General features: G+C 38.9%; 1 long non-coding RNA gene and 1 pseudogene across 1 annotated transcript; one reads left to right on the forward strand and one right to left on the reverse strand.

The window, feature by feature from the left end:
• The first annotated feature begins 692 nt into the window (after positions 1-692).
• Positions 693-5065, forward strand: LOC150037258 (uncharacterized). Its single transcript, XR_016528340.1, has 2 exons — positions 693-4457; positions 4536-5065. It is a non-coding gene; the product is annotated as an uncharacterized LOC150037258 (long non-coding RNA).
• A 7581-nt stretch (positions 5066-12646) lies between these two features.
• The window catches only part of LOC150037259 (UDP-glycosyltransferase 91A1-like), a 30439-nt pseudogene continuing 17802 nt past the window's right edge, over positions 12647-25283 (reverse strand).

Here is a 25283-nt window from a genome sequence, read left to right on the forward strand (position 1 = left end):
ATTGTTATGTTTAAAAAGTTAATATTTATAGTTTAATACAAAATTATTATGATAGTTAACAAGTTTAGTATAGTTAAAAAGTTTAGTTTATCCGTATGATATTTGATTTTTTTAGTATTAACTTTGATGTTTATAGTGTCTTAGTTTATTGTTATGTTTAAAAAGTTGATGTTTATAGTTTAATACAAAATTATTGTGATAGTTAACCATTTTAGTATAGTTTAAAAAGTTCAGTTTATTCTTATGATATTTGATTTCTTTAGTATTAACTTTGATATTTATAGTGTTAAAATGTTTAGTTTATTGTTATGTTTAAAAAGTTGATGTTTATAGTTTAATACAAAATTATTGTGATAGTTAAAAAGTTTAGTATGGTTTAAAAAGTTTAGTTTATTTTTATGATATTTGATTTCTTTAGTACTAACTTTGATGTTTATAGTGTTAAAATGTTTAGTTTATTATTATGTTTAAAAAGTTGATGTTTATAGTTTCAACGCTTTAATATTTTTAATTTAATATAAAATTATTGTGATTTTTTTAATATATTTCTTATGATATTTAATTTTTCTAGTATTAACTTTGAAAATATAGTTTAAAATAGTTTGAAAAAGTTTAATTTAATTTAATTTTTTATTTTGTATTAAATTTGAAAAAATAGTTTTAAAAAGTTTACTTCATTGTAATTTGAAAAGTTTAATTTGTTGTTATGTTTAAAAATATTTATAAAAAGTTTAATTTATTGTTATGTTTAAAAAGTTGATGTTCATAAAATTTAAAAAGTTTATGTTTATAAATTAAAAAGTTTAATATTTTTAGTTTAATACAAAATTATTGTGATTTTTTTAAAAAGTTTTAATATTTTTTAATATACTTCTTATAAAAAGTATAATACAAAAAGTTAATGTTTGTTTTTTTTTTTTTTTTAATTATTATTATTTAGAAAATGGCAGACAAATGCTTGGGATTTTTGTTGTTTACAAATGGTTATATGATTGATGGTATTGATGGAGTTGATTATGACCAACCACCAAGTGGGAGTTTTAGCATAAATTAGCATAAATGTGAAAAGTGGAATTGTATTTGAACAATTCATTGAAATGGTTGGGATGTCATTTAGTGTAGATATGGGAACAAATCTAGACATCCTAACCTAGAACCATCAGTATCAATAAGGTTTATGTCATTCCCTATTTTGAATGCACAAGCTATGAACTTGATGTTCTCAATTGTAGTGTCACTGCCGAATTTAGTGCATTTGTAGGTAAATGTAAATAGGATAGGGGTAGATATAAACTTGAATAATCATTTAGCCAAAATCCTGATCCAGAGTCAGTTGCATCGCCATGTGATAATGAAGATATGGCGGCTAACAACCTGTATAGAGACTTCAGAGTTGAAACAGATGATAAATTTAAAGAGTTGGATTTCGATGGTCGTGAACTTGAGATGCTTTCAGATACATTCAACGATTTGGATAGAAATGTATTGGCATTCGAGAATATGACCTAATTGTAGTCCTTGTGGACGTTGACAATACTCAATTATATAAAGGGATGATTTGTCAAGACAAGGAAATGCTACAACACGCGGTCAAATGTTTTGCAATAAAATGTCATGCACCATATGAGGTTATTGAATCAATACCGACGATTTGATAATTCAGTGTAAGAAGTGGGGGAAGGTTGCAAGTGGAGACTTAAAGAAAAAATTGCATGGCTTGTTCGAGATCACTAAGTACGATGTATGCTTTTATTCAGAACTAAGTCAAAGTCATCTGCAATTGGATTCATCAATGATTGCACTAGAGTTCTGTGATGCCGCATGAGAAAAATCATCTATGACACAACTGCAGTCCTACATCAAATCAAAGTTTGGATATCACGTTCTTACCATAGGGTATGGAAAGGCAAAAGAAAAGCGTTGGCTAAAGTGTTCGGTGATTGGGATGAGTCTTACAAATTGTTACCCAGGTGGTTGTATATGGTTAAGCAGACCAATCCCGGAACACGTGTAGAGTGGAGAGTGAAAGAAACGCTTACTGAATGTCATGTTATCCTAACTTCTGTATTTTAGGCATTTGGTCCTTGTATAGAAACTTTTAATAAATGTCGGCCGATAATTCAGATAGATGGTACACACTTGTACGAAAAATATAGAGGAAAATTGATGATTGTTACATTAGTTGACTCGAACGACCATTTTCTTCCACTTGCATTTGCCGTTGCTGATGAAGAGTGCGCAGACTCATGGGGATGATTCCTGAAACACCTGAGAGAAGTTGTAACACACGAAGAGGTGTATTTAATTTCAGATCAACATGCTGGTATAATCGCAACAGTGAACAATCCAGCAAATGGTTGGACGAGACCAAAATGTCACTATCGTTTCTGCTTACGACATATCGTCAGCAACTTTAATAAAAAATATAGATTTAATTCATTGGAAAATAATGTTTATCGTGTTGGGTGTCAGTTTCAAATTCGAAAGTTCAATAAAACAATTGAAGATATAAAAGGAATAAATCGGAGTTGTCTGAGTTTTTTTTTGACAACATTAGTTTAGAGCAATAGACTCAAGCACATGATGGAGGATTCAGATATGGGTGGATGATGAAAAATCTATCAGAGTGCATAAATGGAGTCCTCAAAGAAGTTCAAATGTTGTCATAAATGCTCTTGCTCAGATAACATTCTTCAAATGCGTGAATTATTTCAAGAAAAGAAGAGAAGAAATAAGGGATGCATTGGAGCGTCAAGATAAATACACCTGGTAATATTATTTTTTTTTATATATATGTTATTAAAAATTTATTTCAAACATATTTTATAATACTAAGTGGAGTAAAAATCCAGGTACGCACACGAGAAAATAAATAAATGGGATGCAAGATCTATTAAATATGAAGTACAATCATACGATCGGTATGAAGGCGTGTTTCATGTGAAAACCGGACGTCATAGTCTCAATGCCAAAGGAGGAAACGTTCAAATATTGAGGCTAAACAAGTCCGAGCAGTACTGTTCATGTAACAAGTGGCAAGCATTCGACATTCCATGCTCACATTTTATGATTGTTTGCTCACATTTTAACATGAACTAAGAAGACTTTATTGAGGACTACTATAAATTGTCAACGTATGTTGAATATTACTCTCCTCAATTTCAACCTGTACCGCATGAAGATTATTGGATCACGCACCTTAATATGCCCGTTTTACATCTTGATCTATTGTTGTCGAGAAAACCTGGCAGACTGAAAAGTTCACGTTATCACAACGAGATGGATTGGACAGAACTAGCCACTCGACAACGATTTGGATTCTGTAATCAGATAGGCCATAATCGAATGAAGTGTCATTCGTTGAAAAATAAATATCTTGCAGGTGTCGAGAGGCAGTTCTCCAGTGTACTATCTCGCTCCACCCTCGAATACTACTGATACTGTGCACATCTGGATTCTATGGGGTTGCTAGATTGAGATTTATTCAGTTGGACTGACATCTGATCATAGCCTTGGTTGAGAGATGGAGGCCCGAGACGCATACATTTCATATGTCTGTTGAAGAGTGCACTATCACTCTACAAGACATAGAAGTGTTGTTGGGGTTACCTGTTGACGGTGAGTTGGTCACTAGAGTGATATATGATGACTAGTCACATGTTTATCAACTGTACCTCGGTGCGACCCCACCTGCCGACAAGATTAAAAGATCGAGATTAAGTTTGATACGGTTAGGAACACAATTCCGTGAGCTCACTGATGATGCAAACGAGGAAACCGTCATAAGATATGCGTTATATTACAAATGATGGGTGAAAGTCTATTTTCCGATAAAATCAAGTCATTTTGTTCACTTGATGTTTCTGCTACTATTAGCTAACCTCTATGATACGGGGCGGTATTCATGGGGTGGAGCATGTTTGGCTTGGTTGTATAGACAACTATGCAAAGCAACCAGACCTGAGGTTCGAGATATAGCTGGGCCTCTCATACTTTTGTAACTATGGGCTTGGGAGCGATTTCCAACAATGACTCAACAGCTACAACATGTTAATGACGCTCAGTTAGCTGGACGAGCCTATGGTTCTCAGTATGTTATTTTAATTCAATTTAATTTTTATATCACTGATTTAGTTAATTTGGATTCTAAATTATCAACTTAAAAATTTAGATGGAGAGACAAATTTTGTGTGACTAAGACAGCCACACATGTAGTCAGCCAGTATAGATACATGTTTGATCTGCTTCAACTACTGCATGATATTGACTTAAGGACTGGAGATTGGTTCGAAAAAGTTGCATATTTGGTAGTGTGATAGCACTATCGTGCAAGGTTTATTGCAGTGGGGGTTTCTATTGAACAGTTTGACAGGGATGTCACTCAAGAATATATTAATTGGTATAATAATATCACAAGGCGCTACGTCACTTTTCCGGGAGTAGCTATGGGTCATCCGGTAAATGAATGAATATTATTTAATTATTTTTAAATTAAATTTATTTACAATATTATCTAATTGTTTTATAATTCACAGAGATCAAACAATAGTAGACTTCGTGAGGCTGGGAATGATCCGAACTAGGTTCTTGCTATATGTAGTGACAACCAAAGCTAAATGGAGGAGATACATTATATGTACGATATACCTATTGTTCTTCCACCAGCTCCTAAACGTAGAGGATTTGTTTGGGAAGAGGATGAGTTTGATGAGGTTGTCCATAATGTGGAAGAGTTTGCCCCTATGATGCAGACGCAGAGTCAAACTGATTATGTTAGTCTGATGATGATGATGCCAACATTTGGTTCAGGACATTATGACTCAGAGGCTGGTTCTTCGTCAACATACGTGCATGGACATGGTTGGGGTCGTGGAGAGCATAATAAATATTTATATAATGAAGCGTCTGGAAAGGTACAGAACAACATCAAGAAGAACTCGAGCAAAAACCTCAAGTTCAAAGTCGACGACGACAAGCTTGAAATCGACGACGTCCACCTTGTGGGACACATTGATTTTTGTAATTATTTTTATATAAATGAGATATTTTAATTTACACTTTTTTATTTTTATGATATATTATTTTTTAAATTTATTCTTTTTAGAGTTTAAATAAAATAATAAAATATTTTTAGAAATTGTTTTATAAAATGAAAAATTAAAAAAAAAGAAGGTCGAATGTCTAAATAATTAAAAAGAAAAAAATTAATCTAAAGGTCGAGGGTTTAGGTCGAATTTTGAACCCTCGACCTATTAAAAAAAAACAACAATAATATTTTTCTAAATAGTTTAAAAAGTACAATATTTTTCTAAATAATTTTTAAAACTACAATATATTTTTAATTTTTCCATATAAAGTTCTATATTCCATCATATTTAATCACATGTTTTAAGGAAAATAGACCGAGTTTCAAACTCAAGACTTGAAAGTGCCTACCTCATAAGTGATTTAACACCAACAAGCTAATCATCAAGTTTGATTATTATAACGAAGCAAATGAAAACGGATTTGAAAGAAATTAGATTTTAGTCCTCAAGTGTGCACCATTTTTAGAAACATTTATTAAAAGTTCAAAATAAGAAACGATAATAATTATTAAACAAGTTTATTTATTAAAAAATTGAGAAATGAAAACGTTATCAAATAGGCTAATAGTTTTTTTTTTTTTCTTTTTATATGATTTTAAGAATATGAAGTCTATCAGTAGTATCATTGATAACATGTAGCAACTGATAACTCATTTCTTAAATTGAAAGTTATTGCAGCTATCAATGATAACAACTAATAACATACTTCTTAAATTGAAGGTTATCACTGATAGCACACTTCTCAAATTGAAAAGCTATCTATGATAACTACTAATAGCAGCTATTAGTGGTAGTCACTGATAGTACACTTCTCAAATTGAAAGTTATCACTGATAGCAAAATCGGGAAGCAGCGTTCAAAATGGTGACTAGGTGTGCATTTTTTGGACTTTCATAATTTTTGGTTATATATTACTTTATCCTTATATTATATATTTTATTATTTTGGACTTCAATTCCAATTACGCAACTAACCCATATTTCTACATTCACTATATGTTACTTTTACCCTTTTTGTTATTTGTTAATATAACAAATTATGTGACATTTTAAAATATCCTTAAGTACATTTCATTTTGACTAACACAATTGATTTATAAAAAAAAAGCTATTCACAAAATGGAAGCATAAACCAGAATAGCATTTTTTTTTTTGTTTTTTTTCTTACAATACATGAATGAGAGAATCGAACTTACATAGAAATCGATAATACAAATTTCAGGTCAATTGAGTTATATCCGCGTTGGCAAGTAGCTAGCAATTTATTTGATTATTTTGTATGTATGTATGTACACACACTACAAAATTGTTATAGCGCAAAAATAAATGGACAATATAGGCTTTAAAGAACATTTGAGATAAAAAGTAAAGTCGTTTAGGACCTATTTGGTAAAGAATCTAAAAATACAAATTTGAAAACAAGAGATTAAATGAAAACAGTTGTATTTCATATTTTGATATATGTGTTTGGTAAGAGATTCAAAACAAAATTCTAATTTAAATAATTTTTTGAAATGTAATTGACACTATATTTATAAATAATAAAACTTGTTGAAGTTACATACTAAATATTAGATTAACAATAAACTATTATTAATTTATTTATGAACATGTTTTATATTAAATTTTTTATATAATTATTATTTTATCATATGTTATAATTTATAATACATTACATAATACATTACATAATACATATTTTACTTAAAAAAATGAATTGAGTTTATAATATTACATATTGTAGTTCTAAGTAATTTTATCTTTATTTAACATAATTTCGCATTTTAAAATTCAAAATTCAAAATTCAAAATCTAGATTCGATGAAAACATAAAAATATTGGATTTGGATTCTTTACCAAATAGGCCCTTAGTAGTGAATCTGAAAATATAAAACAGAATTTGGATTCTTTACCAAATAGGTCCTTAATAATTAAACTGATATTAATGAGTCGTTGAATTGATATTAATAAGTCTTGGAGTACACATTGGATTTAAGAACTCCTTGCGACAAGCAAGAAATTGAGTGTCACTCTAGCCCACCTTAACTCCTCTCAAGACATCCTATTAATGTCAAGAAAAATATTTAAGTGTCTTCAGCTATATCATCCTTGTATATCTCATCAAATTGTCCAATCATATAATTTGTCATGTGACCAAATTTTCTTATTTGTGTGTGTTTGTGATACATAAAATGAGTGCATTCTTATTGCTCTAATGTTGATTATAATATGTATCAAACATAATGAGTTAGATGATGATGATGCAGTCAAACAATGACTCAACTTCTGCTAATTGTGACGTGGTATCCAATGTGGACAGAAGGCCTGGAATTATTCATTCTCTACATTCCGTTAGTTGCTTCTTATTCCTATTCGTACACGTGTATGATTAGTTACAATTTATATTCTTCTCCTGGTGTATATATATGTAATTGTATTGAGCATTCTTTTGTATTAAAGAAGATAAAAATACAAAATCCATATAGAGGAATTCCTCAATCTGCTTTCGTCTCTTCTATGCTCATTTTTTGTTTTCTGATTTGGTATCAGACCAACAAAGGGATGGCTAACGTAAATCAACAGTCACTTATCTTCTCGAACTCCAACAGTGGAAATCTGATCAGACTACCTTTGAATCAACTCCTCAATCAGGTAACCTCCATTAAAATGAACAGAACAAATTTTCTACTATGGCAAAATCTTGCTTGACCCATTCTCAGGGGCTATCAACTAGAAGGGCACCTCATTGGAGAAAAAAATCTACTCTACAAAATTTATCACCAATCAACAATGCGTTGACGCTTCACAAATTGCTCCTAAGTACAGTTGGGCTAAAATTACCCTTTTGTCTTGTAGTTACATCTAACTTCTTAAGTATCATCGATCCCTTTTAATAAATAATAAGTTATAATCCAACTATAACTAAACCCCTCTCGGGCCAAGAAAGGGTGTGATGCCACATTGTTCAAGCCTTGGAATCTTAAGGAGCAATTTCTCTACTTACCCTAACAATAGGGAATGAGTGAATTTCTTCTTATGAAGCCGCATTCTCTACTTCTTAATCAGACAAGTCCCCAAAATGGTAGGTATATTGAGTCAACGAATCTGGTCATTCTCACCCATGCAGATCAAAGGACCGCCTTCATAGGTAAGAGTTTACAACTTACTAAGGATTTAGGTCAAGACATTTATTGTCATCCTAATGAAATGTAAGTCTCTTCTAGCAACGATGTTATACAAAGAGACTATTCATTTCGTGGTCTGGTCTTATACAAACTCTTTGTATAGAATACACCGCTCACATGTCTCCACATGAATTATTAGGATTAGATCATTTACTCAGATACCTTCCTTACCTTCAATATTCGGCTCACTTAAGCTATCGAGTTCTCAAAGAGCATTAATAAAAATAGTTTTCAAATATAGCATAGGAATCTCTTTAGGATACCTTTTCTACCTTTAGTATCATTTTTCATTGTGTTTAGAAATACCAATACATATACTTCGACAACCTTAGGTATTTAAAACATAGTACATCAAGCTTCATTAAACCTTAGCTTTAACCCTAACACATGCTTCATACTTTGTAAAACAAGTTAACTTAAATCATTCTGAACTAGCTTGTAAAAACATTAGCATGCGTTAGACATGGAAAACATACTTGGAAAACTCATACATTAGTAAACATCATGTGTTGGTCATGCTTTCAATCATAGAATTAAGTTGCTTGAAATCACATAAAGCTTAACATGAGAATAACGTTGCAAAACATAAACTTTATTATTTAGAAACATTAATCACTCACACTTGTCCAAGCCCTTAATGGTTTATAGGCTTATTCTAGCTTTTCTCTGCCTCAAATTTTTAGCTCCAAACCCAATCTCTATAGCTTGTTATCTTTCGAACATCATACCCTGTCCAGATTACTCGAATTCCAGACCAATCGCTTCTTCCTACAATTTCACCTGTTTTCCTTCACATTTAACTAAGACATCCTTCACAAAAGTTGTTAAGAAATGAGTTAAATTACTAACTTCAAATTTTCAACTCAAAATTTCTCGTGGTTTAGTCAGAAGCTTGTGATCTTTGAGCTGCTTGCTTATCCTTCCCAAGCAGCTGTCTGTTTGTTCAACAATTTCCAGATTTAATTTCTAGAGAAAATAACTTGAATTCTAGACTTCATCTTAAGAAATTTCCTTCTACAAAGTTGTTTGAAATTGAGTTAATAATCTTACCTTAAATTTTCAGCTCAAAATTTCTTGTGGTTTGGTCAGGAGCTTCTAATCTTTGAGCTGCTTGCTTATCCTTCCCAAACAGCTGCCTACTTGTTCAACAATTTCCAAATTCAATTTCCAGAGAAAATAACTAGAATTTCAGACTTTATCTTAAGAAATTTCCTTCTACAAAGTTGTTTAGAACTGAGTAACAATCTTACCTTAAAATTCCAGCTTGAAATGCTTCGTTGTTTGGTCTGGAGCTTCAGATCTTCATTGCTGTTCCTGATGCACCCGAGACTAGACCTTTCGGCAGATTCTTCACTCTCTAGCCTTCTTCCTTCCAGATCTCTCTCCGGCTGCCGATCCTTTGAAACTAGACTTCCTCAGCTTTCCAATGACACCTAAATTTCTCAGATAGCACGAGGGAAGTGTCCAAAACCAACCTTAGAATTTCCCCTTCCTTTTATACCACCGACTGCCCTTACTGCATAAAATCTTAAGTTCCCACTTCACCCACTAATGGGTTTTAAGGCACAAGATTAAGCTAGCTGTTAGGTTAAATGGTGCTTAAGGCACCAATCCAACCTTAACTCCCTCATTAACGCTTTACGTCAGCTTGTCACGCCCTAGCCACACTATCACCATTGCTAACACCCAACTCATCACTTAAAGCTTCTCACACGGCCAACACTTTAGACAATTTTGGCCCGTTTAAATTTTCTAAAGCGAAACTCATCACCTAAGCCTTCTTTCACGCCAAGGCTTCCTTCAAGCTTCCATACTCAGCCAAAATTTCAACTCCTCTAACCACACACACTTCACCCGAGGCCTAACATAACTCAAGTTTCCTTCTTCACATTCTTCCTTCCTTGTTTTCCTACATTATGCCATTATTTCACCTATCACTTACTTAGTATTGTAATCACATGACTATCATACTTAGGTAGGGAAAATAGAGTTAGGGGTTTACAATTTACCTCCCCTACAAGAAATTTTGTTCTCAAAATTTACCTGAGACTAGTTGAATAGCTGAGGATATTTCTTCCTCATTTGCTCCTCGGTTTCCCAGGTGGCTTCTTCAATGCCATGGTTCCTCCATAGTATCTTTACCAAAGGTATGATCTTGTTCCTGAGTACCTGTTCTTCCCTATCTAGGATTTCCATTGGTTTCTTTTCATAACACAAATTTTCCTTGAGCTGTATCGGCTGCTCTGTTAGTACATGTGTGGAATCAGGCACATACTTCCTCAACATCGATACATGGAACACATCATGAATACAAGCTAATTCTAGAGGTAACTTCAACTTATAAATCGCTGGGCCAACTCGTTTTATAATCCATAGGGCCCAATGTATTGTGGACTCAATTCTCTTTTCCTTCCAAACCTGAGTATTCCTTTTCACGGAGATAAACGAAGGAATACCTGATCACCAACTCTAAACTCTAACTTTCTCCTCCGCTTATCAACATAACTTTTCTGTCTATCTCGAGTTGCTTTAAGATTATCTCTAATAAGCTTACACTATCTGATGTCTGCTGAACTAGCTTTGAACCCAATAATTTCCATTCTCCTACCTCGTTCTAGCACACTGGGGTCCTGCATGGTCTTCCATACAATGCTTCATATGGTTCCATACCAATATTCGAATGGTAGTTGTTGTTATATGCAAACTTGATCAACGACAGTTGTGTATCCCAACTACCCTCGAACTGCAATACACATGCCCTCAGCATCTCTTCTAGAGTCTGTATCGACCGTTCTGACTAGTCATTCGTCTGTAGATGAAAAGTAATATTAAAATGTAACTTAGTGCCCACAACCTTTTACAAACTAGGCCAAAACTTTGATGTAAACCTCGGATCACAATTTTACACTATTGACACTGGAGCTCTAAATTGGCTTACTATCTTATCTACATACATCTTTGCCAATCGGTCCAGAGTGTGAGTGACTTTCACCGGTGGGAACTTAGCTGTCTTTGTCAACCTGTCCATAATCACCCAGATTTCGTCATACCCTGAGGGCGTCCTAGGCAAACCAAACAAGAAGTCCATCGTCATATATTCCTATTTCCATTCAGGTACTAGAAGTAGGTTCGACAATCCTGCTGGCCTCTGCCGCTCAGGTTTTACCTGTGGACATATCAAACATCGATCCACATACTCCGCTATCTCTTTCTTCATACCAGGCCACCAATATGATTTCCTCAATGTCCTATACATCTTTATATTGCCGGGATGCATAGCATATGCTGAACTGTGTGCTTTCTCTAAAATAGCTTGCTTAAGATGTAAAATATCAGGCACATACATTCTATCTTCCTTAAACAATGCCTCATCTGTCCTTAACTGCAAATCAATTCTCAATCGTCTACCTACCTCCCTTGCTATCTTCTGGAGATTGGGATCTCGTAACTGTTCACGTACAATATCATTTACTAAGGTAGGTCGTACCTGGAAAGATGGCAATAGTCCACCTGTCTAACTAACTGCTATGGCAGCCCCAAATTTCCTGAATTCCTGAAGCAACAATCCTCCCATCGAGCCAGTGATAGCTCTAAATACCATCAACTTCCTGCTTAGAGCATCAGCTACCACATTCGTCTTACTTGGATGATATTCAATTGAGCAGCCATAATCTTTGATCAACTTAATCCATCCCCTCTGCCATAAGTTTAGCTCCTTCCGATCAAAGATATACTTTAAACTCTTATGATCCGTAAATATACGACAACGCTCTCCAAACAGATAATGCCTTTAAAGTTTTAGAGCTAGGACAACTGTTGCTAATTCCAAATCATGGGTAAGATAGTTGCACTCATGCTTCTTTAACTGTCGAGAAGCATAGGCTACCATTTTCCCATCCTGCATCAACTCATAACCTAGTCCTTGTTGGGACGCATCACAATAAATCTCAAACTCTTTACCTGGAGTAGGTAAGGTAAGCACTGGTGCTGATACTAATCTCTATTTCAGTTCTTGGAAACTATGCTCACATTTTGGCGACCATTCGAACTTCACATCTTTTCTGGTCAGGTTCGTCAACGGAAGAGCTATCTTAGAAAAGCCCTCCACAAATCTCCTGTAATAACCTGCTAAACCCAGAAAACTACGTACCTTGGATACAGTCGTGGGTTGTTCCTAATTAACTATCGCTTATGTCTTCTGGGGATTTACACTGACTCCTACTACTGAACTACATGCCCCAGAAATACAACTTGATTTAACCAGAAATCACACTTATTGAGAATCAATGAAACCATCTACTTGGACAATAGACTAGGTAAAGCAAAAGGTTGATATCAAGATTAGTTACACATCAAAATTTAGTGCATCCTCACCTCAAAGTTTTTCATCCCCATTTTTATACGCATTCAAATAGCCCAATAACGAATCAATTAACTTATCATCTTTTTCTTTATTTACAAACAAATCCCCCACCTCTCTTATTATCTCTATATAAATCTTACCTTCTTCCTCCACTACTACCGGCTTCGATGATTCCGCCACGGAATCCCTTATAAACGAACCATCTATTTCATTCCTCGAAATTGAGTAACCCATCTTTTTCTCTTCCAATACCCCCGCATTGATTCCTTGATCTACAAGAAATGTTAATGAAACTAAAGCTCTTCCACTCTAAATCGCTTCCACAATAGAGCTCAAACCTGAATGTGTCAAAAACCTACCCACCAAGTCATGCCCCAATATTTTCAATTGTGGCTCCTGAATGGTCCACCAACATCCTGCCCTTTGGTTCGTTCTTCAAATCCCTCAGGTAATTCAATCAGGTTTGGGTCGATTCATCCTCGTCGTGTCCTAAACACCTAAAAGAAACGCAACTCTTATTTTTCCAAACCTAAAGCAATCTCAGTCAGTTCTTGCTGACTTAGCTTGACCTTGCTCCTGAATGCCACGTAGATCACCGAAGCTTTGGGTTATTTGTCAATCCACTCTTTAATTGACTGCTACGTCTGATTTTCGTAACCAGAATTGTACTCTGATGTCGGAAGTTGACGATAGGAAAAATGATTTTACCGTATACATCACCAAGCAATTGAATCCACTCCGGTCTAAATTCAGGCTCTATAAATAAATCACTATAGTGGGCACTCATTTTAAAGCAATCTAAATAAAAAACCCCACTGACGTTAGGGGATGCACTGTCGGAGATCCTTACGATTTCAAAGTGACGAAACACAACGATTGTTGGGAAGGGAACCCCATTGGGAGAAACAGTGAAATTCTTTACTTTAACCCGACCACCTCCAAAGATGGTTGCAAGAAACACAAGCCATTGAGGAACGTAAATACTGATGAAATCAGTTTCCATCCCATGGGTGGGTCCGATCTCTTGACCCAACCAATAAGGAGCGAAGTCATATAAGATCCAATCCGCATATGAAGTTTGAAGAAAGTCAAAGAGGGGTTGTTTGAGGTCGTCAACGGCCTTTTTGAGAAGCTGAACTTTGTCGTAAGGGAGATCGGATGTGACCTCTACATCTTGGGGAAAGTTATCAACTTGAGCGATAGGAATTTTGACGAAGCTGAGAAATGGAGATAAATAGGGAGGAAGTTTAGTGGGAAGACGGTCGATGTTTTTGGGAGTAGATACTCTTGGAATACCTTGAATTTGTTATAGAGAATGATGTAGGGTACCTTATTGATATTGAAAATGGCCGACAGTCCATTCTAAATGAAAGATTTGGGAGAGGTGCAGTATGTACTTGGGGTCCAAATTATTAGGGATCGCAACAGATTGTGGGTTTTGTCTCAAGCAACTTATATCGACAAAATGTTGACTTGATATTTGATGATGGACAAAAATGCACGTCATCTTAGGTCTTTTATTTAGAATTATGAGGATTGTTAAGTGCAATATGCGGTGAATATGTTAGGAATTCATGAGAAAATGAGTTTGCATCGTTCAGCATTAAGAATCTCGGCTAACCCACTATTATGCGTTCAATTGTCTATCTTTATAGCTAACGCAGGAAGCGGACGCATATGCGGAAGCCAGGCTATTGCAAAGACGACCATATGCGGAGAATTTCTTAAATCGTGTTGAACTAGCTTGTAAAAACCATTAGCATGCGATAGACATGGAAAACATACTTGGAAAACTCATACATTAGTAACATTATGCGTTGATCATGCTTCTAATCATAGAAATAAGTTGCTTGGAATCACATAAAATTTAGCATGAGAATAACCTTGCTCAATCCCTCGACGTCGTATTACTTATGTGCAAGTGCTTATAACGGAGTACCGTCATACCTTAGGTACTTAACTAGGATACTTTCTCATTGTCCTTAAGTATCCTTAGGATACCTTCTCATTGTACTTTAGTATCCATCGTATAACTAGTTATAAGCATTTAGCTGAAAGCTAAGGCTTAGTGCTTAAATCATTATACTAGTTCATCCATAAAAATGGAGTTACTAAAACATGCTGAAAGTATTTGGAAAAGATAACATATTTAAATCATGTCAATTTCCATGGAAAACATGCTTTACTTAGCATGAGAAATAGCTTCAAACATACGTTGCTTGGTGTCACGGTCATGCTTGTCCAGGGCCTGTTGCCCATGGCCGCATGCCCGATCCGACCCCCTTCTAGCATACTTTCATATCTTGTATTGTATTAGCTTAGTTAGCTTGTTTTCTTTACATTTTCATTGTAAGTGACCACTCGCCCTTTTGCATATGCAAGGGCGCCAGTTGGCTTTTTGTTCAGAATGCACTATATGGGGATAAGACTAACCATCACTTCCTCATACCCGGAGTAGTACTCTATAAAGCTGTTGTTGTTGCTTATTGCTTTCTAGTCTACTACAATCTTTCTTTCTTTATTCACACTCACAAAAACTTCTTACGAAAACCTTTTCTCTAAACCCGTTTTCTAAAACCGTTTTCCCTAAAACGGGGGTGGAGGTTGCGAGAGGCACTCGGTGTGCCATCGGCAGTCCGTATTCGAGTTGGCTGACTTGTTTGTGAGCGGGAACAAGTGCCGCACAATCGCTAAGAGAAGCTTCCGAAAGAGCGATTGTGACAGTTGGTATCAGAGCCAGGTTGGCTTATAGAGGGAAGATCAGTGATCATGTCGGCGACGAAGAACCTGAACAAGTCCCATGTGGACAGATTGGTAGAGATGGAAGAACAAATGCTCTACCTGAGAGAGGTCCCAGATAATGTCCGTTTCCTTGAGACTCGGCTACAAGAAGTTGCCGAGAAAGCCGATGGAATTGATGCGGTGGTAGGCCGCCTAGACGGATTACCCGTCAGAGAATTGATGATGAGGGTAGAGACCCTCGAGACCAAAACAGTACGGTCCGGCAGCTTTGAACGAGGCGATAGCTCCTCGGGCTCTGTTGCCCACATAGAGGAGCGTGTCGAAGAGCTGGACAGCTCCCAAAAAGCAATACTTCAGATGGTAACCGATTTGTCTGAAGACTTTCGGTCGGCCCTTGATGTCGTCAGAGCCGAGATAGCGGATGTGAGTGCTAGGGTGAATCTCACCATCCGAGCGGTAGGGAACCAAGCCCCACTGGGGGAGCAATGGCAGTGAGCAGAATAAAAATCCCAGAACCGAAACCCTTCTGTGGGGTGCGAGAAGCGAAAGCCCTGGAAAATTTTATCTTCGACCTTGAGCAATACTTCAAGGCGACGAACACAGTGACTGAAGAGTCGAAAGTCACACTAGCAACGATGCATCTAGCTGAAGATGCGAAACTGTGGTGGAGATCACGATTTACAGACATACAGGAAGGACGTGCACTATTGATACTTGGGATAGATTGAAACAAGAACTCCGTTCGCAGTTCTTCCCTGAAAATGTCGAGATCTTGGCTCGACGAAAACTCCGAGAGCTAAAGCAAACAGGTAACATCAGGGACTACGTACAACAGTTTGCAGGACTCATGTTGGACATACGAGATATGTCTGAAAAAGACAAGGTCTTTTGCTTTGTAGAAGGGCTGAAACCGTGGGCGAAATCAAAACTATATGAACAGAAAGTACATGATTTCCCCTCTGCCTATGCGGCAGCTGAACGACTATACGACCTTAGCACTGACTCACAGGATGTGAGGAAGCAATCAACTTCCTCAAATGAGGGTAACAAAAACAGCTGTTCCAGTCCTCCCAGACCTGGGGGAGGAGATAAGAACACAGGGGGGGACCGTAAATTATCCCAACCGAGATCAGGAAACAACTGGCAGGGGCCGCCGCAACAGCATAACAATTACAATCGCCCCCTGTCTTGTTTCATATGTAGAGGGCCACACAGGGCGGGCGAATGTCCAAATCGAACCGCGTTCAATGCTTTTCAAGCCACGTTAGCCTCTACCTCCGAAGACAAGGCTGAACTGGAGGAGACGGTAACCGAGCCAGCTGCAAAAATTGAGAATCCCAGAATGGGGGCATTGAAATTCTTATCTGCACTCCAGAAGAATATGGGAAAGGCGACGGAGCCACTATAGAAAGGTCTCATGTATGTGGACGCTTGGGTCAACCAAAGATCGGCCAAAACCACTATGGTTGACTCTGGGGCTACCCATAACTTCATGGCTGAAACGAAAGCTCGCCGCCTGAACTTGATTTGGGAAAGAGATGCAAGGAAGATGAAAACTGTGAATTTCGCAGCCCTACCGATTACGGGGATAGCGAAGAGAACTCCGGTGAAGTTAAGAGACTGGAAGGGCTTCGTTGACTTCGTGATTGTCAAGATGGATGATTTCGACGTGGTACTGGGGATGGAATTCCTACTTGAACATAAAGTCATACCAATACCCCTCGCCAAATGCTTAGTCATTACTGGATCTACACCCACCGTAGTCCAAGCCAGTATCAAGCAGCCAAATGGGGTGAGAATGATCTCAGCCCTTCAATTGAAGAGAGGCCTGGCCCACGACGAACCCACGTTCATGGCCATCCCGATAGAATCAGTTGAGTCCGCTGAAGAGGAGATCCCCCAAGACATTCTATTTGTCTTGGAAGAGTATCGGGATGTCATGCCGAAAAGCTTGCCCAAGTCCTTACCCCTACGAAGGGGGATTGACCATGAGATTGAGTTGTTACCAGGGGCAAAGCCGCCTGCCAAGAATGCACATCGTATGGCCCCGCCAGAATTGGCTGAGCTCCGAAAATAGTTAGACGAGTTGTTAGATGCAGGATTTATCAGACCGGCGAAGGCCCCTTACGGAGCCCCAGTACTGTTCCAGAAGAAGAAGGATGGGAGCCTCCAGTTTTGCATCGACTATCGGGCCTTGAATAAGCTCACAGTCCGCAACAAATATCCCCTTCCTATCATTACTGACTTATTTGATCAGCTTCATGGTGCTAAGTATTTCTCGAAGCTGGACCTACGGTCTGGATATTATTAGGTTCGAATTGCTGAAGGAGACAAACCTAAGACGACCTGTGTCACGAGATATGGAGCCTTCGAATTCCTCGTGTTGCCCTTTGGCCTCACCAATGCTCCAGCAACGTTCTGTACCTTAATGAACCAAGTGTTTCACGAATACCTCGACAAATTCGTCGTAGTGTATCTTGATGACATTGTGGTCTATAGTGCCTCGCTGGAGGACCATCGACATCACCTCCAACTAGTCTTTGAAAAGCTGAGGAGAAATCAGTTGTATGTAAAGAGAGAGAAGTGCTCCTTTGCCCAAGAGTGCATAAATTTCCTCGGCCACGTGATTGAGTGTGGTCGGATTGGTATGGAAGAGGGCAAGGTAGCCGCGATTAGAGACTGGAGGGTACCATCATCCGTGACCGAACTACGATCCTTCCTCGGACGAGCCAACTACTATAGGCGGTTCGTAAAAGGATTCTCGAGAAGAACAGGGCCATTAACCGAACTTTTGAAGAAGGATAACCAATGGTGCTGGACTCCTGAATGTCAAGCCGCCTTTGAGGGCTTGAAGAAAGTGATGATTGAGGGGCCGGTCCTCAGAATTGCCGACGTGACCAAGCCATTTGAAGTAGAGACTGATGCTTCTGACTTCGCGTTGGGCGGTGTCCTCCTCCAAGACGAACACCCCATCGCGTATGAGAGTAGGAAACTAAATGATGCCGAACGGAGGTATGCCGCCTCCGAGAAAGAGATGTTAGCAGTAGTTCACTGCTTGAGAGCCTGGAGACAGTATCTCTTGGGGGCCAAGTTCGTGGTCAAGACCGACAACAACTCCATTTGTCACTTCTTCAACCAACCGAAGTTGTCGTCGAAACAGGCATGGTGGCAGGAGTGTCTAGCGGAGTTCGACTTCCAATTTGAACATAGACCAGGGAAAAGTAACCAAGCGGCCGATGCTCTTAGCCGAAAGAGCGAACATGCGGCCCTGTGCATGTTCGCCCGCCTACAAACAAGTACGTTGAGTGCAACAGTACGAGAAACTGTCAAAACTCACTTGACAAACGACACAGCGGCACAGGCCATCCTACAGTTGGCCAGAGAGGGGAAGACACGCCAGTTCTGGGTGGAAGATGACCTACTATACACCAAGGGCAATCGCCTCTACATCCCCAGATCCAGGGAGTTACGAAGGTCACTAATGAAGGAGTGCCACGACACACCGTGGGCAGGACATAATGGTTGGCAGAGGACTTATGCCCTTCTGAAACAAGGCTACTATTGGCCAAGCCTTCGGGACGATGTCATGCAATTTACCAAGACTTGCCTTGTCTGCCAACAAGATAAGGTCGAAAGGGCGAAATTAGCGGGTTTACTGGAACCCCTACCTGTGCCCTCTAGACCATGGGAGAGCGTGTCTCTCGACTTCATCACCTATTTGCCTAAGGTAGGAGAGTTCGAATCGATCCTTGTTGTCATCGATCAGTTCTCAAAATATGCCACTTTCGTCCCAACGCCGAAAATGTGCACAGCCGTGATGACTGCCCAACTGCTCTTCAAACACATCGTGAAATTATGGGGTGTCCCCGCGAGCATTGTTAGCGATCGGGACGGAAGATTCACTGGGACATTCTGGACCGAATTGTTCAAAATATTGGGGTCAACACTGAATATCTCCTCTAGCTATCATCCCCAAACTGATGGCCAGACGAAACGCTTCAATAGTATGCTCGAGGAATATCTGCGTCACTTTATCGACGCTAGGCAGAAGAACTGGGTCCAGTTGTTAGATGTGGCTCAGTTCAACTTCAATAGCCAACAGAGTTCCGCGACCGGAAAAACGCCCTTCGAAGTGGTATGCGGTAGACAGCCACTCATGCCACACTTGGTGGACCACCCTTATGCAGGGAAAAGTCCTCAGGCACATAACTTCACTAAAAAGTGGAGCAAAACCTCTGAGATAGCTCGCGCCTACCTAGAAAGAGCATCGAGAAGGATGAAAAAGTGGGCTGATAAGAAGCGGAGGGCCCTCGAGTTTCAAGCCGGGGACAAGGTCCTGATCAAGCTACAACCGGAACAGTTTCGTTTCCGAGGCCAGAGAGATCAACGGCTAGTAAGGAAATATGAAGGTCCAGTGGAGATAATTGAGAAGGTCGGGAGAACCTCATATAAGGTTCAGTTACCCTCATGGATGAAGATTCATCCTGTCATCCATGTGAGTATCTTGAAGCCCTATCACCCCGATCTCGAGGATGAACAAAGAAACATGCTAAGGCGCCCACCAGTCACGATGAAGAGTTATGCTGAGAAAGAAGTTGCATAAATCCTGGATAAACGTACGCGCCGTATTGGAGGACCCAGACGAGAACTGACAGAGTTCTTAGTGAAATGGAAGGATCTCCCAGACGAAGAGATCAGTTGGGAGCGGGTCGAAGATTTGAAGAATGCAGCTCCAACCATCGCAGATTTTGAACAAGGTCAGTGGACGGGGACGTCAACCAATTAAGTGGGGGAGAATGTCACGGTCATGCTTGTCCAGGGCCTGTTGCCCATGGCCGCATGCCCGATCCGACCCCCTTCTAGCATACTTTCATATCTTGTATTGTCTTAGCTTAGTTAGCTTGCTTTCTTTACATTTTCATTGTAAGTGACCACTCGCCCTTTTGCATATGCAAGGGCGCCAGTTGGCTTTTTGTTCAGAATGCACTATATGGGGATAAAACTAACCATCACTTCCTCATACCCGGAGTAGTACTCTATAAAGCTGTTGATGTTGCTTATTGCTTTCTAGTCTACTACAATCTTTCTTTCTTTATTCACACTCATAAAACTTCTTACGAAAACCTTTTCTCTAAACCCGTTTTCTAAAACCGTTTTCCCTAAAACGGGGGTGGAGGTTGCGAGAGGCACTCGGTGTGCCATCGGCAGTCCGTATTTGAGTTGGCTGACTTGTTTGTGAGCGGGAACAAATGCCGCACAATCGCTAAGAGAACCTTCCGAAAGAGCGATTGTGACACTTGGCACTTCATTTAAACACTTAGCATGAGAAATAACTTCAAATAAATCATAGTTTCTAAATCACTAAAACATTAAATCATCACATAATCACTCACAGCTCGTTGGGGTTCTTAATGAGTTATACGCCTCTCTTAGCTCTTCTTGGCCTGAAAGGACATAATTCCCGGTTAAATTCCTTAGAATTCTTAGTAAAATACCTCAAATAGTTCATTTACTAATAGAACTTTCATCAACAAAGACAACATTACTAGCGAGATGATCAACATGAGTGAATTCATCCTCAAGAGCGAGATCCTCATCATGAGCGAAATCAAGCTTTTCTGAGCAACATTTTCATCCTAGCGATACTCACCTCTTCTAACAAACTTGGCTTCCTCACCAGCGAGATTCAGCTCTCATCTCTAGCGAGATTTCCTACTTGAGGGAAATCCTCATCACAAAATCAGCAAGATTATCTTCCTGAGCGAGATCCTCATCCTTCTTATCTCGCTCTTCACGGTGAGTTGTTTGTTTGTTCTTCTCAAGCAACTGTCTGCTTTTGCACAGACTCTCTGTTTCAAATTAAAAAATTCAAAACTCAAAATCCTAAACTATTTTCAAGAAACTTCCTTCTACAAATTTGTTTAAAATTGAGTTAACTTTCTTTTCTCAAAATTTTAGCTGAAAATTCTTTATAGTTTGGCCTGGAGCTTCCAATCTCCACCTCAGGCCCTAATTAATTCGAGATTCTGCATCTTCTGCAAATTCCTCACTTTTTATTCTTCTTCTCATGCAATCTTTCTCCAGCAAGACAATCTCAAAAACTAGATTCTCCCAGCTTTCAAATGGCACAAATTTCACTAAATTTGCTCATGTAGATTGCCGAAACCAAGCTTTCGAATTTTCTCTTTCTTTTAATCTTTCTACCGCCTCTCGAGTTCAAGGATTAACCGCCACGTCACCCCATATTTAGTGCCTCCATTCCAACCGATAAGTGAGCTTCCTTATTTAATATGTTTTTCTTTTCCTTTCTCCACAACTCTTATAAATAACATGGATTTTCACTTATTAGATATTTAATATATCATTCCTTTGGCTAAACATACTTGTCTAGGAAATTTAGAATTCGGGGTTTACAAGTTTATTTTTATTTTTATTGTTATTTTGGATATGCGGCTGCTTCCTTGGTTGTGGTGCGTTTGATCCTTGTAGGTGCGACAATAATTCTCCTCAGTGCTGATGCGTTATTTTATGATGTGAAATTATGGAGGAAATGCGGTGATGGAGTTGCGTTGAGCAATCAATTTTTCTCAGTGGAATCCAAATGTAAACCCCACTGAGTTTCCTGGTAAGTCCAGGGTCGAACTCAGGGACTTGGGAAAATAGGTTGCGGTAATTTTTAGAAAAACCTTGCGATAATCGGTAGCTTAAATAGTTGTTTGGTTTTTTTGATTGCGGTAATGAAATAAATAAATGCGATAGATTTGAGAAGAGATTGATTGTGTGATAGATGCACTGAGTAAGCGGATGAACGGGTTGAGAAGGTCTTTAGCTAGCGTTACTTGGGAATGTATCAGACGATGCGATCATGCTATACCCATGCACAAAAAGTCATTTTCCAATCCAAATGCAGTGCTCCTAAGTCTAGGACGCATGTGTTGAATGCAAAAGTGTCCATAGAGCTTATCCCTAAGTCTATACTTGTGAAACCCGGATTTTCATTTTCTTTACTTAAGCAGGTGTTAAAAGAAATTAACTAAGTGAAAGTTAAATCCTATGTTGAAGAGAAGGAAATTTCTAAGTGTTGAATAGATTTTCTTTGAGTAGTTTTGAGTTAAGCATTAATTGATGAAATATTGGCTAAGTGTAAGGTCAAAAAAGGACCCATGCGTGAAGGGTTAGGAGACATTAACGCATAAGTTGAGAAGGCAACCATGCGTTTGTAAGGTTAGACGCATGATTGGCCAAAATATTGGTAAGAGGCATTGCCAAGAGTTATCATGCATTGGAAGCCAAGGAGAAAAATGACTAAGTGTTGGATTATGCGTTGGCCATAAAGTTTTGAGAGGTTACTTGGGCATGGAGAGAGTTTGAAGTAGGGCTAAGAATAACGCATGCGGCAGCCACTGCTTTTAGAGGTTAGATCAACGCATGGGTTGCGACGGCTGCGATGGATGCATTGGACACGATGGTATGTGTCTATACAGTTGAAGGAATGCGGCTGAAGGAGATGCGTTGGTAGGTTGTGGTGGTGCGAGGGCATGCGGTGATGCGAGGGCATGCGATGATGGGGTGCGAGGCATGCGTCGATGGATGGCATGCGGCGATGGAGGTGGATGCGATGGATGTGTTGGAGGTGAGAGTATGTGGCCGATGGGTTGCGGCCGAAGGGATGCGTTGATGACATGCACGCGGTGCTATGCGTTGATGTCATGTGATAGAGCGAGGCGCTGATGACATGTGCACGGTGCTATGCGTTGATGTCATGCAACCATGCTATGCGTTGACAACATGTGCGCGGTTCTATGCATTGATGGTCTGCGGCGGCTTTGCTACGCGAGAGTGTGCGACCGAGGGCGTGCAATGGAGCGGCCTTTGGTATGCGACCGAGGGAATGCATTGGTAGTATGAGATGGCATGAACGATGGATACGGTGGATGCAGTGGCCTTGATAAGGTATAAGCTATACGATGTAACGAGCTAAGGTGGACGCATAGTGATTTTGCCCTTGCGTTGTTAAGGCTTGCAATAACAAGGTAAATGAGGTGGGTTGCGTTGGTTATAAGAGATGCGATGGCTTTGAGTTGAGAACCAAGTTAGCCCAAGGGTTGCTATGCGTTGGATATCTGAGGCTAGTACTATGCGTTGAAAGGGGTGTTGGTCATCATCCTAGTTGAACGCATATTGAGTTGGATGGATGCATATGAAGGATGAACGCATATTGAGTTGGATGGATGCATATGAAGGATGAACGCATAGGAAGGATGAACGCATATGAAGGATGAATGCATATGAAGGACGTCATTCGGACATATGGCTTGTTGGGAAGAAATCTTAAGCTTTAAGCAAATGAGGTGGATGCATAAAAAGACATGCATAGTTGAGGGCTATGCGTTTGTAAAAGGGGAGCAAGACACCTTGGGTTGCGCTAATGCAAGATTGCATTGATAGTGTAAGGAAGAGACACTTGGACATGCAGCCAAGTAAGAGGTGTCGGCCTTAGAACTCTTTTGGACGCCTATAAATAGGGCCAAAGACTTCAGATGAAACTTAAATTCTATTTAAAGGACATAAATAAGAGTGTATTGGGAGGAGACTATGCGTTGGTAGCAAGACCATGCGTTGGTCAAGAGGTTCCAAAAGGGGAGATGCTGTTGGAAAGAAAGGACAGGAAGTAGCATCAACTTGGGACGAGAAGTTCTCCCAGAATACTCGTGCATTTGAAGTGATTCCAAATCCATCTGAAATCTACATGAGTCTAGTTTTCAGGGTAGGGCTGCCGAAGAAGAATGTGCAAGGAATCAGGCTGGAAAGAGAGGACAAGATAGAGGGTTCGAGCTGTCGGGTAAGCTGGGCCAGTCTTGATGTTTTGTAGATTCCGGCCAAACCACAAGAATTTATGAGCTAAGATTTTGAGGTAAGCTTCCTGAGACATTTTAGAGCATATTTGTAGAAGTAAGTATCTCAAGATAAAGCCTAGAACTATGAATAGCCTGAGCTTTAAATTGAATCTGAAATTTAGGGATCAAAAGAGGAGCCCGGGAAGATCAAGGAACTTCTAAAGAGAAAGGTTCCTAAACGACCAAGGTGAGTGGTACTTTTCTTTAAGTCGTAAAGCATATATTTTAGAGTAAATTGTATATGCTTAGGTTATGAATGAGTATCTAGCATGAGAATGAAATTATGGGATTGGGATGGTCAGGGGGTTAATAAACCTAGTTCCTTAGCCCGTAAGCAAAACCTTATGGGATGGTCAGGGGACCGAGAGGTTTAGTTCTTGAGCCTGTGGGAGGATCCTTGTATGGGATATTCAGAGGACCGACGAGCCTAGCTTCTGAGCCCATGAGCGTGGAGCGATGTGCACATAGGAGACAAAGGAAACGTAAAGAGTAAACGTTGTATTTAGTAACAGTTATCTATCTAACATGTGTGTAGATAGACAACATACTCATTCTAAGTAGTTATTAGTTTAGCTATCTACCGTGCGCGTAAATAGAGTTGAGACAAGACTCATTCAAGGCTGAGATTTAAATGTAACCTCGTATCTATGATATGCTTGTTTTTATGAGTTGAAACAGACTCTAGAAGTTACTTACCACTCACCGAGCTTTGTGAAGCTCATTCTGTTATTTCATGTTTTTCTTCCCAGGTAGCGGAAGGTGAGGAGTTCCAGGGTGCTGCTAAGGTCAAGGTCTGCCACATGCAGATACACTTCCGGAGGATTTTACAGTTGTTGTAAACTTTGTAGCTAAGTCTTGGAGTTGTATAAATGTTGCATTGTTGTAATAAAAAGGGCCTACTTAATCTGTTGTTATTTGCCTTCTTGACTTAATCAGTTGGTTGTTGAATTTGTTCATTGGTATCAGAGTTATTTCCGCAAGAGTTATTAAGTAGTAAGTGTCAACAAAAA

The sequence above is a fragment of the Benincasa hispida genome, chromosome 3 (genome assembly GCF_027475165.1).
Source record: "Benincasa hispida cultivar pf3 chromosome 3, pf3_genome.v1.1, whole genome shotgun sequence".
NCBI classification, from domain to species: Eukaryota; Viridiplantae; Streptophyta; class Magnoliopsida; order Cucurbitales; family Cucurbitaceae; genus Benincasa; species Benincasa hispida.